This window comes from Canis lupus, chromosome X (assembly GCF_011100685.1).
Source record: "Canis lupus familiaris isolate Mischka breed German Shepherd chromosome X, alternate assembly UU_Cfam_GSD_1.0, whole genome shotgun sequence".
In the NCBI taxonomy this organism is placed as follows: Eukaryota; Metazoa; Chordata; class Mammalia; order Carnivora; family Canidae; genus Canis; species Canis lupus.
In genome coordinates this window covers 49,801,408-49,815,674 of record NC_049260.1, presented here as the reverse complement: position 1 = coordinate 49,815,674, position 14,267 = coordinate 49,801,408, and the positions used below count along the sequence as shown (strand labels likewise).

At 40.8% G+C, this 14,267-nt stretch overlaps 1 pseudogene; it reads left to right on the top strand.

Moving 5' to 3' along the window:
• The window catches only part of LOC100855645, a 40,416-nt pseudogene extending 38,981 nt beyond the window's left edge, over positions 1 to 1,435 (top strand).
• Positions 1,436 to 14,267: the final 12,832 nt, after the last annotated feature.

The window sequence follows — 14,267 nt, the reverse complement described above, 5'->3', positions numbered from 1 at the left end:
CCCGACATGGGACTCGATCCCGTCTCCAGGATCACACCCTGGGCTGAAGGCGGCGCTAAACCACTGAGCCACCCAGGCTGCCCTGCGGTTGTTTTTTTTTTTTTTTAATTTTTATTTATTTATGATAGTCACACAGAGAGAGAGAGAGAGAGAGAGAGAGGCAGAGACACAGGCAGAGGGAGAAGCAGGCTCCATGCACCGGGAGCCCGACGTGGGATCCGATCCCGGGTCTCCAGGATCGCGCCCTCGGCCAAAGGCAGGCGCCAAACCGCTGCGCCACCCAGGGATCCCCCTGCGGTTGTTTTTAAATTTTTCTTTAATTTCCCGGTTAACCCATTCATTCTTTAGTAGGATGTTCTATAACTTCCATGTGTTTGTACTCCAAAATTTTCTTGTGGTTGACTTGAAGTTTCATAGCATTGTGGTCTAACTATGAATCATATGATTTCCATCTTTTTGTGCTTGTGAGGACCAATTTGTGACCCAAGATATGATCTCTTCTGGAAGATATTCCATCTGCACTTGAGAAGAATGTGTATCCTGCTGCTCTGGGATGACATGATTTAAATATGTCTGTTAAGTACATTGGGTCCAGATTGTCATTCAAAGCCTTTGTTTTCTTGTTGATTTTCTGCTTTGATGAGCTGTCCATTGTTTATGTAGGGTACTAAAGTCCCCCACCATTATTTTATTGTTATCAATGACTTCCTTTATGTTTATTATTAATTCATTTATATGTTTGGGTGCTCCCAAGTTGAGGCATAAGTACTCAAGATTATTCAGTCTTCTTGATGGATAGACTATTATAATACAGTGCCCATATTAACTCTTGTTATATTCTTGGATTTAAAACCTAGTTTGTCTGAAGTAAGTATGTGTACTCTGGCTTTCTCTTAATCTCCATTAGCATGATAGATGTTTCTCCACTCCCTCACATTCCATCTGCAGGTGTTGTTAGGTTTAAAATAAGTCTCTTGTAGGCCGCAGATAGATGGATTTTATTTTTAAATCCATTGTGCTTTCCGATGTCTTTTTATTGGAGTATGTATTCCATTTACAGTTAAAGTGGTCTTTGAAAGATATGAAATTAGGGTCAATGTGTTACCTGTAGAGTTGGTGAGTCTCATGACATTCTCTGTACCTTTTAGTTTTTGTTGATTTTGGTCTTTTTTTTTTTTTTTTTCTCTCCATGGAGTCCCCATTAAAATTTCTTGCAAGGCTGGTTTAGTGGTACCAAACCCCTTTAGTTTTTGTTTGTCTGGGAAACTCTTTCTCTCTCCTTCTATTCTGAATGATGGCCTTGATGGATAAAGAATTCAGAGCTATATATTTTTCTCATTCAGTATGTTGAACAGTTCCTGCTACTTTTCTCTATCCTGCCAAATTTCTGTGGCCAGATTGCTGTAAACCTTGTCTGTCTTCCCTTGTAGGTTAAGGACTTTTTTCCCTTTGTGCTTTCAAGAATCTTTCCTTGTCTGTGTATTTTGTGAATTTGACTATGATATGCCTTAGCAATGGCTGGTTTTTGTTGAATTTAATGAGAGTTCTCTGTACTTCCTGGATTTTGATGTCTGTGTCCTACCCCAGATTAGGGAAGTTACTAGCTATAATTTACTCAAATAAACCTCCTGCACTTTTTTCCTCTCTCTTCATGTTCTGGGACTCCTATGAAATGAATATTTTTCTGTTTTAATAAGTTGCTGAATTACCAAGGTCTACTTTTGTGATCCATTACCATTGTTCCCCTCTTTTTTCAGCTCCATTTTCCCCATATTTTTTCCTATATCATTCATTCATTCCTCTGCTTTATCCATCCTCATCATTATGGTATCTATTCAGGATTGCATCTCAGTTTCACCATTTTTTATTTCGGCCTGACTAGATTTTAGTTCTTTTATCTCTACAGTAAGGGATCTCTAGTGTCTTCTATGCTTTTTTGAAGCATAGTATCCTTATAATTTTTATAAATTCTGGTTCAGATATCATACTTACATCTGTATTGATTAAATCCCTATTCATGAGTTCTAATTCCTGTTCTTTCTTTTTGTGTGAATTCTTCTGTCTTGTCAGTTTGGAGGAAAATGTAAAAAAAAAAAAAGAAAGATAGGTATAGGAAAATAACTTAAAAATTATGAAAAATAAATAGGGGCACCTGGATGGCTCAGTCAGTTAACCATCTGTTTCTTGATTTAAAGCTCAGGTCATGGTGCCAGGGTTGTGAGATTGAGCCCTGCATTGGGCTCTGTGCTGGGCATGGAGCCTGCTTAGGATTCTCTCTCTACTCTCTCTTTCTCTCTCTCTCCCTCTGTCCCTCCCCCACCCCTGGCTCACATTCTCTCTGTCCTTCTCTAAAGAAGAAAACTAATAAGAGAAAGAAATACAATTTTAAATGAATAAATAAATAAATAAATAAAAGGAAGGAAGCTAGATCCTAGGTGTGTTTTGGTCTGCTTCTGACAAAAGGCTTGGCAGAAAAAAAGTAATAAAAAAACTATAATAAAAATAAATTTAAAAATTGGTCTTTCTGTATGCAAAACAGAGAAAAATACAAACAAACCCAGAGAAAGTTATATCCTGTTTCTCTTAGAGCTAGAGCTTTGCAGTATTCTAGGATCAGTATGCTTAGTGAGTGGGAACGGGTTTGTGCTGGCCTTCTAGGGGCTGCTTTGATTCTCTGGTAGACTTGCCCTAGTGAATATGATCTTGTAGTGGACACCAGGAGGTGCTTAAGGTAGCAGCTTCCTTCTCCATTTGGTAGTGCTGTTTATCTAACCGGGGTAGATCAGTGCTGTTAGGCAATGGGTGAGAGGAGGGGCAAGATGGTGGAAGAGTAGAGTCTCCAAATCACCTGTCCCCACCAAATTACCTAGATAACCTTCAAATCATCCTGAAAATCTACGAATTCGGCCTGAGATTTAAAGAGAGAACAGCTGAAACGCTACAGTGAGAAGAGTTCGCGCTTCTATCAAGGTAGGAAGACGGGGAAAAAGAAATAAAGAAACAAAAGGCATCAAGGGGGAGGGGCCCCGCGAGGAGCCAGGCTAAGGCCGGGGCGAATGTCCCCAGGACAGGAGAACCCCATCCCGGAGAAGCAGGAGCTGCACCAATCTTCCCGGGTGGAAAGGCGCCCGCAGGGAGTTAGAGCAGGACACCAGGAGGGCGGGGATGCCCTCGGGCTCCCGGGGACACAAACAGACACCTGCTGCGAGCATCCTAAGGGCTACAGCGCGCACACATTGACCCGGGAGCAGATCGGAGGGGCTCGGCTGGCGGCTCCGCGAAGGGGGCTGCGCGGCTCCGGGAGCAGCTCGGCGGGGCTAGGGCGGCGGCTCTGCGGAGAGGCGGGTATGCGGCCGGGAGCGCGAATCCAACAGCGCAGACCGGGAGCACAGGGCGCCGGGACACACCCCAGGATCCGGCCTCCCCCCGGGACAGTCAGAGGCCGGGAGGGCCCAGGACAGCAAGGACTCTCCTGCCCCGAGCTGAGCAGATCAGCTCCCCGACCCGGAGCCTCCAGGCCCTGCAGACGGAGAGCTCCGGAGAGACTGCGGGTGCTGAATCCAGGTTTCCAGAGCAACCACTGGGGTTGTTCCTCCTGGGGCCTCACAGGGTAAACAAGCGTGGGGCTTGAGACCTACAACCAGGCAGGGGGCAGAGCAGCTCCCCCAAGTGCTAACACCTGAAATTCAGCACAACAGGCCCCTCCCCCAGAAGACCAGCTAGACAGACAAGTTCCAGGGGGAAGTCAAGGGACTTAAAGTATACTGAATCAGAAGATACTCCCCCGTGTTTTTTTTTTCTTTTTGATTTCTGATTGCTTCCCCCACCGCTTTTTTTCACCTTTCTTTCTTTTTCTTTCTCTTGTTCTTCTCTTTTTTCCTTTTATTCCTTTTTTTTTCTTTTTCTCTTTTCTTTCCTTCTCTCTCTCTCTTTTCCTCCTTTTCCCAATACAACTTGTTTTTGGCCACTCTGCACTGAGCAAAATGACTAGAAGGAAAACCTCACCTCAAAAGAAAGAATCAGAAACAGTCCTCTCTCCCACAGAGTTACAAAACCTGGATTACAATTTAATGTCAGAAAGCCAATTCAGAAGCACTATTATACAGCTACTGGTGGCTCTAGAAAAAAGCTTAAAGAACTCAAGAGACTTCATGACTGCAGAATTTAGATCCAATCAGGCAGAAATTAAAAATCAATTGAATGAGATGCATTCCAAACTAGAAGTCCTAACGACGAGGGTTAACGAGGTGGAAGAACGAGTGAGTGACATAGAAGACAAGTTGATGGCAAAGAGGGAAACTGAGGAAAAAAGAGACAGACAATTAAAAGACCATGAAGACAGATTAAGGGAAATAAACGACAGCCTGAGGAAGAAAAACCTACGTTTAATTGGGGTTCCTGAGGGCGCCGAAAGGGCCAGAAGGCCAGAATATATATTTGAACAAATCATAGCTGAAAACTTTCCTAATCTCGGAAGGGAAACAGGCATTCAGATCTAGGAAATAGAGAGATCCCCCCCGAAAATCAATAAAAACCGTTCAACACCTCGACATTTAATAGTGAAGCTTGCAAATTCCAAAGATAAAGAGAAGATCCTTAAAGCAGCAAGAGACAAGAAATCCCTGACTTTTATGGGGAGGAGTATTAGGGTAACAGCAGACCTCTCCACAGAGACCTGGCAGGCCAGAAAGGGCTGGCAGGATATATTCAGGGTCCTCAATGAGAAGAACATGCAACCAAGAATATTTTATCCAGCAAGGCTCTCATTCAAAATGGAAGGAGAGATAAAGAGCTTCCAAGACAGGCAGGAACTAAAGAATATGTGACCTCCAAACCAGCTCTGCAAGAAATTTTAAGAGGGACTCTTAAAATTCCTCTTTAAGAAGAACTCCAATGGAACAATCCACAAAAACAAGGACTGAATAGATATCATGATGACACTAAACTCATATCTCTCAATAGTAACTCTGAACGTGAACGGGCTTAATGACCCCATCAAAAGGCGCAGGGTGTCAGACTGGATAAAAAAGCAGGACCCATCTATTTGCTGTCTACAAGAGACTCATTTTAGACAGAAGGACACCTACAGCCTGAAAATAAAAGGTTGGAGAACCATTTACCATTCAAATGGTCCTCAAAAGAAAGCAGGGGTAGCCATCCGTATATCAGATAAACTAAAATATACCCAGAAGACTGTAGTGAGAGATGAAGAGGGACACTATCTCATACTTAAAAGATCTATCCAACAAAAGGACTTAACAATCCTCAATATATATGCCCCGAATGTGGGAGCTGCCAAATATTTAAACCAATTAATAACCAAAGTTAAGACATACTTAGATAATAATACACTTATACTTGGTGACTTCAATCTAGCTCTTTCTACCCTCGATAGGTCTTCTAAGCACAACATCTCCAAAGAAACAAGAGCTTTAAATGATACACTGGACCAGATGGATTTCACAGATATCTACAGAACTTTACATCCAAACTCAACTGAATACACATTCTTCTCAAGTGCACATGGAACTTTCTCCAGAATAGACCACATACTGGGTCACAAATCGGGTCTGAACCGATACCAAAAGATTGGGATCGTCCCCTGCATATTTTCAGACCATAATGCCTTGAAATTAGAACTAAATCACAACAAGAAGTTTGGAAGGACCTCAAACACATGGAGGTTAAGGACCATCCTGCTAAAAAATGAAAGGGTCAACCAGGAAATTAAGGAAGAATTAAAAAGATTCATGGAAACTAATGAAAATGGATATACAACCGTTCAAAATCTTTGGGATGCAGGAAAAGTAGTCCTAAAGGGGAAATACATCACAATACAAGCATTCATTCAAAAACTGGAAAGAACTCAAATACAAAAGCTAACCTTACACATAAAGGAGCTAGAGAAAAAAACAGCAAATAGATCCTACACCCAGGAGAAGAAGAGAGTTAATAAATATTCGAGTAGAACTCAACGAAATCGAGACCAGAAGAACTGTGCAACAGATCAACAGAACCAGGAGTTGGTTCTTGGAAAGAATTAATAAGATAGATAAACCATTAGTGAGCCTTATTAAAAAGACTAGAGAGAAGACTCAAATTAATAAAATCATGAATGAGAAAGGAGAGATCACTACCAACACCAAGGAAATACAAACGGTTTTAAAAACATATTATGAACAGCTATACGCCAATAAATTAGGCAATCTAGGAGAAATGGACGCATTCCTGGAAAGCCACAAACTACCAAAACTGGAACAGGAAGAAATAGAAAACCTGAACAGGCCAATAACCAGGGAGGAAATTGAAGCAGTCATCAAAAACCTCCCAAGATACAAGAGTCCAGGGCCAGATGGCTTCCCAGGGGAATTCTATCAAACGTTTAAAGAAGAAACCATACCTATTTTACTAAAGCTGTTTGGAAAGATAGAAAGAGATGGAGTACTTCCAAATTCGTTCTATGATGCCAGCATCACCTTAATTCCAAAACCAGACAAAGACCCCACCAAAAAGGAGAATTACATACCAATATCCCTGATGAACATGGATGCAAAAATTCTCAACAAGATACTAGCCAATAGGGTCCAACAGCACATTAAGAAAATTATTCACCACGACCAAGTAGGATTTATTCCCGGGACACAAGGCTGGTTCAACACTCATAAAACAATCAATGTGATTCATCATATCAGCAAGAGAAAAACCAAGAACCATATGATCCTCTCATTAGATGCAGAGAAAGCATTTGACAAAATACAGCATCCATTCCTGATCAAAACTCTTCAGAGTGTAGGGATAGAGGGAACTTTCCTCGACACCTTAAAAGCCATCTATGAAAAGCCCACAGCAAATATCATTCTCAATGGGGAAGCACTGGGAGCCTTTCCCCTAAGATCAGGAACAAGACAGGGTTGTCCACCCTCACCACTGCTATTCAACACAGTATTGGAAGTCCTAGCCTCAGCAATCAGACAACAAAAAGACATTAAAGGCATTCAAATTGGGAAAGAAGAAGTCAAACTCTCCCTCGTCACTGATAACATGATACTCTACATAGAAAACCCAAGAGCCTCCACCCCAAGATTGCTAGAACTCATACAGCAATTTGGTAACGTGGCAGGATACAAAATCAATGCCCAGAAATCAACGGCATTTCTATACACTAACAATGAGACTGAAGAAAGAGAAATTAAGGAGTCAATCCCATTTACAATTGCACCCAAAAGCACAAGATACCTAGGAATAAACCTCACCAAAGAGGTAAAGGATCTATACGCTAAAAACTATAGAACACTTCTGAAGGAAATTGAGGAAGACACAAAGAGATGGAAAAATATTCCATGCTCATGGATTGGCAGAATTAATATTGTGAAAATGTCAATGTTACCCAGGGCAATTTACACGTTTAATGCAAGCCCTATCAAAATACCATGGACTTTCTTCAGAGAGTTAGAACAAATTATTTTAAGATTTGTGTGGAATCAGAAAAGACTCCGAATAGCCAGGGGAATTTTAAAAAAGAAAACCATATCTGGGGGCATCACAATGCCAGATTTCAGTTTGCACTACAAAGCTGTGGTCATCAAGACAGTGTGGTACTGGCAGAAAAACAGACACATAGATCAATGGAACAGAATAGAGAACCCAGAAGTGGACCCTCAACTTTATGGTCAACTAATATTCGATAAAGGAGGAAAGAGTATCCATTGGAAGAAAGACAGCCTCTTCAATAAATGGTGCTGGGAAAATTGGACATCCACATGCAGAAGAATGAAACTAGACCACTCTCTTGCACCATACACAAAGATAAACTCAAAATGGATGAAAGATCTAAATGTGAGACAAGATTCCATCAAAATCCTAGAGGAGAACACAGGCAACACCCTTTTTGAACTTGGCCACAGTAACTTCTTGCAACATACATCCACGAAGGCAAAAGAAACAAAAGCAAAAATGAACTATTGGGACTTCATCAAGATAAGAAGCTTTTGCACACCAAAGGATACAGTCAACAAAACTAAAAGACAACCCTCAGAATGGGAGAAGATATTTGCAAATGATGTATCAGATAAAGGACTAATTTCCAAGATCTATAAAGAACTTATTAATCTCAACACCAAAGAAACAAACAATCCAATCATGAAATGGGCAAGAGAAATGAAGAGAAATCTCACAGAGGAAGACATAGACATGGCCAACACGCACATGAGAAAATGCTCTGCATCACTTGCCATCAGGGAAATACAAATCAAAACCACAATGAGATACCACCTCACACCAGTGAGAATGGGGAAAATTAACAAGGCAGGAATCCACAAATGTTGGAGAGGATGTAGAGAAAAGGGAACCCTCTTACACTGTTGGTGGGAATGTGAACTGGTGCAGCCACACTGGAAAACTGTGTGGAGGTTCCTCAAAGAGTTAAAAATAGACCTGCCCTAGACCCAGCAATTTCACTGTTGGGGATTTACCCCAAAGATTCAGATGCAATGAAACGCCGGGACACCTGCACCCCGATGTTTCTAGCAGCAATGTCCACAATAGCCAAACCGTGGAAGGAGCCTCAGTGTCCATCGAAGGATGAATGGATAAAGAAGATGTTGTCTATGTGTACAATGGAATATTAGTCAGCCATTGAAAACGACAAATACCCACCATTTGCTTCGACGTGGATGGCTCTGGAGGGTATTATGCTGAGTGAAGTAAGTCAATCGGAGAAGGACAAACATTATATGGTCTCATTCTTGGGGGAATGTAAACAGTAGTAAAGGGAATATAAGGGAAGGGAGAAGAAATGTGTGGGAAATATCAGAAAGGGAGACAGAACATGAAGACTCCTAACTCTGGTAAATGAACTAGGGGTGGTGGAAGGGGCGGAGGGCGGGGGGTGGAGGTGATTGGGTGACAGGCACTGAGAGAGGCACTTGTTGGGATGAGCACTGGGTGTTATTTTGTATGTTGGCAAATTGAACACCAATTAAAAATAAATTTATTGTTAAAAAAATAGAGATGCTATGAAATAAAAAAAAAGAAACTAATGACAATGAAAGCCCAACTGTTCATAATCGTTGGGATTCAGCAAAGGCAGTCCTGGGGCGGGGGGTACATTTCAGTTCAAGCCTCTCTGAAAAAATTAGAAAAAACTCATATACAGAAGTGAACCTTATACCTAAAGGAGCTGAGAAAAACAGCAAATAAAGCCTAAAGGAAGCAGAAGAGAAAAAATATAGAGCAGAAATCAGTGAAATAGTTACCAGAAGAACAGTAAAAGAGATCAAAGAAACTAGGATCTAATTCTTTGAAAGAATTAATAAGATGGATATACCCCTAGCCAGACTTAACGAAAAGAGAAATGACCCAAATTAAGAAAATCATTAATTAAAGAGGAGAGATCACAACCAATACCAAGGAAATACAAACAATTTTAAAAACATATTATGAGCAACTATATGCCAACAAATTAGGCAATGTGGAAGAAATGGATGCATTTCTGAAAAACTGAAACAAGAAATCGAAAATCTATACAGTCCCAGAAACAGTAAGATAATTGAAGCAATAATCAAAAACCTCCTCAAAATCACAAGCCCATGGCTTCCCAGAGAAATTATTCCAAACATTTCAAGAAAAATAATACCTATTCTTCTGAAGCTGTTTAAAAAAAAAAAGAAATGGAAGGAAATCATAAAATCTTGATCTATGAGGCCAACATTATCTGGATTCCAAAACAGACAAAAATCCCATGAAAATGGAGAATCACAGACCCTGATGAACATTGATGAAAAAATTCTCAACAAAATAGTAACCAATAGGATCAAACAGGACACTAAAAGGATTATTCACTAGAACCAAATAGTATCTATTCCTCTACTGCAATAGTGGTTCAAAATTCCCAAATCAACAGGGTGATTCATATGATCCCATCAACTGTTATAGAAAAGGATTTGAGAATCCACAGCAGCATCCTTTCTTGTTTAAAACTCTCCACAGTGTAGGGACAGAGGGAAAATACCTTGATATCATATGAGGCATCTACAAGAAGCCCGTGGCGAATATCATTCTCACTAGGGAAAAGCCAAGAGCTTTCCCTCTAAGGTCAGGAATATGACAGGGAAGACCAGTTCAACTACTTATGTTAAACCTAGTCTTAGAATTCTTTGCCTCAGCAATCAGACAACAAAAAGAAATAACAGACCTTCAAACTGGTAAAGAAGTCAAACTCTCACTCTTCACAGAGGACATGATATTCTATGCGGAAAACCCAAAAGACTCCACCACAAAATTGCTAGAATTCATAGAGTATTTCAGCAATGTGACAGGATGCAAAATCAATGCTCAGAAAGAAGTTGCATTTATATACACTAATAATTAAGAAAAATTAAAGAACTGCTTCCATTAACTATTCTACTAAAAACCTTAAGACACCTAGGAATAAACCTAATCAAATAGATAAAGGATCTGTACTCTAAAAACTACAGAACACTTAGGAACAGAATTGAGAAGACAAAAAGAGATGGAAAAACAGTCTCTGTTCATGGGTTGAAGAATAAATATTGTTAAAATGTTTATGCTACTCAGAGCAATCTACACATTCTTTCCAATCCCTATTCAAATATCATCAAGTTTTTTTTTCACAGAGCTGGAACAAATAATCCTAAGATTTGTATGGATCCAGAAAAGACTCAGAACAGCCAGAGGAATATTGAAAAATAAATGAAATCTGGGAGTATCACAATGTCTGACTTCAAGGTATATTACAAAGCTCTGATCATCAAGACAGCATGGTACTGGCACATATAGATCAGTGGAACAAAATAGAGAACCAAGAAATGGAACCTCAGCTCTATGGTCAACTAACTTTTGAAAAGCAGGAAAGAATATCCAATGGAAAAAAAGATATTCTCTTCAACCAATGGTGCTGGAACTGCAAGAAATATTAAGGGGGACTCTGTAAAAGAAAGAGGAAGCTCAAAGAAATAATCCACAAGAACAGGGACTGAATAGGTATTGCTATGACACTAAATTCATACCTTTCAATAGTTACTCTGAATGTGAATAGGCTAAATAATCCCATCAAAAGACGCAGTGTTTCAGACTGGATAAAAAAGCAAGACCCATCTATTTGCTGTCTACACAAGACTCATTGGAGACCTAAGAACACCTCCAGCCTGAAAATGAAAGGTTGGACAACCATTTACCATTCTAATGGTCCTCAAAAGAATGCTGGGGTAGCAATTCTCATATCAAATAAATTAAAGTTTATTCCAAAGACTGCAGTAAGAGATGAAGAGGGACACTATATCATACATAAAGGGTCTATCCAACAAGAAGACCTAACAATCATGAATATTTACGCCCCTAATGTGGGAACTGAGAAGTAGATCAATGAAATTAATAACCAAGGTAAAGACATACTTACATAATAATACACTAAGAGTAGGAGACTTCAACATGGCACATTCTACAAATGACAGATATTCTAAGCACAACATCACCGAGGAAACAAAGGCTTTAAATGATACACTGGATGAGATGATTTTCAAAGATATTTACAGAACTTTCCATCTGAAAGCAAGTGAATACATACACATTCTTCTCAAGTGCACATGGAATTTTCTCCAGAATAGACCACATACTGAGTCACAAATCATGTCTCAACCAATGCCAAAAGACTGGGATTGTCCCCTGCATATTTTCAAACCATAATGCTTTGAAACTTGAACTCAATCACAAGAAGAAATTTGGAAGAAATTCAAATATGTGGAGGTTAAAGAGCATCCTGCTAAAACATGAATGGGTCAACCAGGAAATTTAAAAATTTAAAAGATTCATGAAAACTAATGAAAATGAATATAGAACCATTCAAAACCTTTGGGACATAGAAAAAGCAGTCCTAAGTGGGAAATACATTGTAACAAGCATCACTCAAAAAATTGGAAAAAACTCAAATACATAAGCTAAACTTACACCTAAAATGAACTGGAGAAAGAACAGCAAATAAAACCTACACCAGAAGTCAATGAAATAGAGACCAGAAGAACTGTAGAACAGATCAACAAAACCAGGGGTTGGTTCTTTGAAAGAATTAATAAGATAGATAAACCTTTAGCCAGCCTTATTAAAAAGAAAAAGAGAAAAGACTCAAATTAATAAAATTATGAATGAAAGAGGAGAGATCCCAACAAATACCAAGGAAATACAAACGATTTTAAAAACATATTATAAACAGCTCTAAGCCAGTAAATTAGGAAATCTAGAAAAAATGGATGCATTTCTGGAAAACCACAAATTAACAAACTTGAAACAGGAAGAATTGAAAACCTTAATGGGCCAATAACTAGGGAGGAAATTGAAGCAGCCTTCAAAAACCTTTCAAGACACAAAAGTCCAGGGCCAGATGGCTTCCCAGAGGAATTCTATCAAACGTTGAAAGAAGAAACAATACCTATTCTACTAAAGCTGTTCCGAAAGATAGAAAGGGACAGAATACTTCCTGACTCGTTTGATGAGGTCAGCATCACCTTAATTCCAAAACCAAAGACCCCGCCAAAAAGGAGCATTATAGACCAATATCCCTGATGAACACAGATGTAAAAATTCTCAACAAGATACTAGCCAATAGGATCCATTAAGAAGATTATTCACCATGACCAAGTGGGATTTATCCCTGGGATGCAAGGCTGGTTCAACACTTGTAAAGCAATCAATGTGATAGATCATATCAACAAGAGAAAAAAAAAAGAAGCATAAGACCCTCTCATTAGATGCAGAGAAAGCATTTGACAAAAGGCAGTATCCATTCCTGATCAAAACTCTTCAGAGTGTAGGGATAGAGGGAAGATTCCTCAGAGACGTAATGTCCATCTATAAAAAAAACCACAGCAGGGACACCTGGGTATCTTAGCAGTTAAAGTGCCTGCCTTCAGCTCAGGGCGTGATCCTGGGCTCCCGGGACTGATTCCCGAGTAAAACTCCCTGGATGGAGCCTGCTTTTTCCTCTGACTGTGTCTCTACCTATTTCTCTCTGTTCTCTCATTAATTAATTAATTAATTAATTAATTAATTAAATCTTTTTTTAAAAAAAGAAAAAAAACACAGCAAATATCATTCTCAATGGGGTAAAACTGAGAGCCTTTCCACTATGAAAAACAAAACGACAGAGATGTCAACTCTCACCACTGTTATTCAAATAAAAGGCATTCAGATTGTAAAGAAGAAGTCAAACTCTTCTTCTTCTTCACAGATAACATGATAATGTACATAGAAAATCCAAAAGACTCTACCCCAAGATTGCTAGAACTCATACAGCAATTTGGCAATGTGGCAGGATACAAAATCAATGACCAGAAATCAGTGGCATTTCTATACACTAACAATGAGATTGAAGAAAGAGAAATTAAAGAGTTAATTCCATTTATAATTGCACCCAGAACTGTAAGATAACAAGGAATAAACCTAACCAAAGAGGTAAACCATCTATACCCTTAAAACTACAGAACACTTCTGAAAGAAATGGAGGAAGACACAAAGAGATGGAAAAATAGAGGGGCAAGATGGCGGAAGAGTAGGGTCTCCAAATCACCTGTCTCCACCAAATTACCTAGAAAACCTTCAAATTATCCTGAAAATCTATGAATTCGGCCTGAGAATTAAAGAGAGAACACCTGGAATGCTACAGTGAGAAGAGTTTGCGCTTCTATCAAGGTAGGAAGACGGGGGAAAAAGAAATAAAGAAACAAAGGCCTCCACGGGGGAGGGGCCCCGCGAGGAGCCGGGCTGAGGCCGGGGCGAGTGTCCCCAGGACAGGAGAGCCTCGTCCCGGAGAAGCAGGAGCTGCACCAACCTTCCCGGGAGGAAAGGGGCTCGCAGGGAGGTGGAGCAGGACCCAGAAGGGCGAGGATGCCCTCGGGCTCCCCGGGACAGTAACAGAGCAACTGCGCGCCCAGGAGAGTGCGCCGAGCTCCCTAAGGGCTGCAGCGCGCACGGCGGGACCCGGTGGGACCCGGAGCAGCTCGGAGGGGCTCGGGGCGCGGCTCCGCGGAGGGGGCTGCGAGGCCCCAGGAGCAGCTCGGAGGGGCTCGGGCACAGGAAGAGACTCCGTGCGGAGGGGGCTGCGCGGTTCCAGGAGCAGCTTGGAGGGGCTCGGGCGGCGACTCCGCGGAGGGGGCTGCGCGGCCCGGGAGCGCGAATCCAACAGCGCAGGCTCCGGAGCACAGGGCGCCGGGACACAGCCCAGGATCCGGCCTCCCCCGGGACAGGCAGAGGCCGGG